The sequence below is a fragment of the Epinephelus lanceolatus genome, chromosome 1, assembly GCF_041903045.1.
Source record: "Epinephelus lanceolatus isolate andai-2023 chromosome 1, ASM4190304v1, whole genome shotgun sequence".
In the NCBI taxonomy this organism is placed as follows: Eukaryota; Metazoa; Chordata; class Actinopteri; order Perciformes; family Serranidae; genus Epinephelus; species Epinephelus lanceolatus.
Window position 1 is genome coordinate 15,541,785 of NC_135734.1, and position 4,597 is coordinate 15,546,381.

A 4,597-nucleotide genomic window follows, 5' to 3' on the forward strand; every position below is an offset into this window, starting at 1 on the left:
AACATCTGAGCTGTGGAGTAATGTTAATGAGGCTCATTATACGCTGGATGGTTAGACGGTCATAGCTCTCAAACACTTGTTATGAATTAATTTAATCAACCTGGTACGTCCCTCTGTCCGATGAAATGGCAGCTGCACTCACGATGTTCATCATAGATGCAAATGTATCATACAAAGCTCATTGTTTTAGAGAGTGGGAATGTAATCAGTGTGAAATTGGGTATTTTACCAGCCACTGGTAATTTGAAAATTTAAACGAGCTGTCGAGGTTTAAAGCTAGGACGTATTTTTGCAGAATCTACAGTTACTTCCCTATGTGGCTTTTAATTTCCTAAAACATGAGGTGTAGCAGCTGTTTCATACAGTAAATAACTTAAGTTTCATTTGTTCGTGTAATAGTTTAAAGATCCAAGTCTTCATAAATGATGCAAACCACTCAGACTCAACTCAAGTTAAATACACTTAAACCAATTTCATCTCCAGGTCTGGGTTTGATTGTAGAGATGCTCCAGTATTCTTTTTTTCCTTTCTGATACCAATTCTGATACTTTAACTTGTGTACCGATCTGATACAATCGTATTAAAAAAATAAATAATTACCAGCTGTATACTGCTAACCCTTTATGGATGGAAAATGAGTACTAACATTGTTGTATGGCATGGCTCAGGTTAAACCCTAAACTTGTGGGACTTTGCAGTGTAAAATATCGTCAAATTGTTGGCATTTTCCTAACAGCTAACTTTACCCAATTGAGCAGAAATCAGTTCTTCTTCGCTGCTCTAAAACAGTTGTTGCCAGTGGCTGCACAGCGCAACTCTTTGTGTAGGCTACCATTTTAGAGACGCAAAAAAGAGTTGATTTCTCGGAAAACTGCCATTTAATCCAAATGTGAGACTACTTTGAAGTTTATTTATAAGTTATGTGGTATCAGATCATCACCCAATCTATACTTTTAGGCAGTATTGGAAGCATTACTGATACTGGTATCGGACAACTCTATTTGATTCGTCTACATTTGCATAAAATTTTAAACCAGAGGATAATGACTAATATTAGAACATGATTGGTTTGCATTGGATTCTTTGAGGCTTGGTGTCTGTGATCATCGGCCAGTAGTTAATTATTAGCTGCTCACAGAGCAGTCTACCAGTGCAATAAAGCCGCTGGGTCGTTGCCGTTGTTTGTTATTAGGGTGTTATAATATTTTGCTGTGCTTCTATAGGCAGCACTCATTGGGCCTTATGATTGGTAGAAATAATGTTTTATTATCACAGCTTTTAACGTGTGAAGGCTATTTTCTGGGAACTTTGTTCCATGCCCATTTCCTACCTCTAAGAAGTCTTCAGTTTACAGCTGAGTTTTCAGTAGTTAACGTTAAAGCTGCAACAATTAGACGATTAACTAATTAGTTGATTGATAGAAAATTAATTGCCAACTATTCTTGATAATTGATTCATCTTTTCAGTTATTTTTCAAGCTGAAGTGTCAAACATTTGTAGGTTTTAGCTTCTTAAATGTTAGAATTTGCTGCTTTTTGTTGTCATTTATGATGGTAATTGAAAAATCTCTGGGTTTTAGACTGTTGGTTGGACAAAAGAAGCAATTAGAAGTCAGCACTTTGGACTCTTTGAAATTGTGATGCGCATTTTCACATTTTTCTTACATTTTTCTTACATTTTATGGACTAAATGATTAATTGTGAAAATAATTGGCAATCTAATCAATAATGCTAATCAATAATGAAAACAACTGTTAGTTGCAGCCCCAGTGAACATGCTTTCTTTCTGAACCTTTCAGCATTGTTTGGATGTAGACCTTATTACAGCAGGATCTGCTGTGGCTCATTTTGTTTTTGCTGAAAGAAGTGTATTCAATGACGTCAAAAAGGCAGATCTACAACATTGGTGTTTTCTCAGTCACAGTGCAATGGTGTAAAAAAAAACAACAAAAAAACGATCACTCCTGGAGCATTTGTGTCGCTGAACCTCTGCAGTCATGTGTTCATGTATGGTCATGTGTTTACAAACCTTAAACAGCTGTGATGCTTTCTGTTGATGCTGGTGTCAGTCTGTGTGTCTCTGATGCAGTGAGGTGTACATGTCAGTAAATTACCATCGAAGATATATTGTTACCCTCAGCCTTCCCGATATTACTGAAGCTTTATGTTAGTTATTTTTATTTTAATTTTCTGATGGCATGACATAAAACATATAAACTGCCAGGAAATGAATGGAGGACTTTGTGATATCTCACATTTGAAAAGGGAGATTAGATTAGATCAGCCACTGAAAACTGTAAAAGAGCTTATAGCTCTGCAGTATCATAATTTTCTATCTGTGAATGTTGGGGTTACTGGTACACTTGATCCATGGATAAACTACAGAATGTGTTATTGACTGAAATGCATCCAATAGGTCTTGATATAAGGTGATGATTTTTTTTATATAAACCCGATGTAATCAGAAGCTAATTCTAAACTTTGACTTTCCAGAGCAGCAGTTTGGCTCAGTGTCTGTGCCTGTCAAACATTTGAGATTGGGTATGTCTGTGTTTGTTGATGAAACTATTATGTCAGAAATACTATTTTTGATGTCATGCATGAGAATGTAATGTGGAGCTAAAAACATTCAGCTGTTGTTTGATTTTCAAAAGTTGTTCCCTGAGTGAATTTAAGTGCAGTCGTCTGCTTGCCCCCTCAAGTTTCACCAGCATCCATCCCATGAGGTGAGCCAAGTGTTACCTAATCAGTTGAGGCTGTGGATATTTTCCCTGTACACATGGTTTCTGTGTTCAATAAAAATGTATTGTGCTGTGAATGCAATTTGCTGCCAGTGTGGTGCATCTTCTCAGGAGAGAAACGTGATACAAAAATGGCTATGTTGGATTTAGTTTTCTTAAGCAATATAAAAATGTTAAGGTTTCTTTGATAGGCACATTTGTTTAGCAGATTTTACACAAGAAAGCTCAGAATGTTGGTGGCCAATCTCTTATAAATGAGAAAATTATTGTTATTATTCCGATAAGGATGTATCATCCGATAATTACAGCAGCTGCAGTTCTTCTGTGCCTGGGAATGAACACTACAAGTGTAACCATGACACAGGCAGACAGGTGCAAGTCACTGTGTCAGACACAAACATGTCACTCAACAAAGACGCCTAAAGGGCTTAAAGGGACAGTTCACTCCTAAATCAAAATTCATATTTTTCCTCTTATCTGTACTGCTATTCATCAGTCTAGATTGTTTTGGTGAGAGTTGCCGAGTGTTGGAAATATCAGCTGTAGAGATGTCTGCCTTCTCTCATATATTATGGAACTAGAGGGCACTCGGCTTGTGGTGCTCAAAGGGCCAAAAAAAAGTACAACAATCATGTCTCCTTCCAGAAATCATGACCTTGTTACTCAAGATAATCCACAGACCTAGTAAACAAAAAGAAATGTGCTTCTACTAAGTAAATCTAGACAGAAGATGCACCTTTTTTCTGTGTGGTGATTCGGTTGGCAGGTGTAGTTCGGGAGAAAGAAAATAGTTCCTACATGAAACTGCTCACAACTGGTCTGTAGATTATCTTGACTAACTGGGTCACGATTTCTGGAAAGAGACATTGCTGTTGAGTTTTAAAAAAATAAAATTTTCCCCACTTTGAGCACCACAAGCCAAGTGCCATAGTTCCACTATATTCGACAGAAGGCAGACATCTCTACAGCCAGTATCTCCAACACTGAGCAGCTCACACCAAAACAGTGTAGCATGATTAATAGCACTACGGGTAAGAGCAACAACATGTGATTTGGGGTGAACTGTCACTTTAAGCAAGTGGGTGCACTTTCCTACACTAACTGCTGGGTGTTGTATTGTGAATCATGTTTAATGTGGGGGCTCTCCAATCAATCAATATTTTATTTTAAATCTGTATAAATTGCATTGCTGCCTGTTAAAACTTCAAGAAATAGCCACAGAAATTGTAGTGACAGTGGGAACATGAAGTAGTCACTCTAAAAATTAGATTACAATACAGCCTCTAATGTCCTTCATTGTTTTTAATGGAAGAGTAATATTATGGCTATCACACTGTTACTGGCCACAACAATGTATCAGTTTTATGGCCCTGACATTTAATACAGGTGCATGCAGGAGTTGCATCAGACAGTATTTACTAAGTATTTATTGTTTACAGTAGTCTGTGACTTTTTTGTAAGTAAAATCGAGCAAAATCAACCAGGCCTAGATCTAAAAATACATATTTTAGACTTGGCATCTTATTAAGTGATATTCTCAGCTTTAGGTCGTATTGGTTTGGACTTAAATGATACAAACTACCTTGGAAGAAAGGTAAAATTTAATGAAATGAGGAAAAAACAAAGGCTATAGATACACACGTCTTGTGCATAGTAAGATGTCTTATTAAGACTCACTATGACCCTGTCAGAGGTCACTGCACCTTTGTCATATACATACAGAGACAGTGATCTCGCATCCTTTGCACAGTAACTTACCTGTCTGCATTAGAGGAAGATGTCAGTGTGCAGTAATGATGAGATGAAGGGCCTGTCTCATTAGCAGACGGTGACATTTACACTGTGTCCCGCCTACAA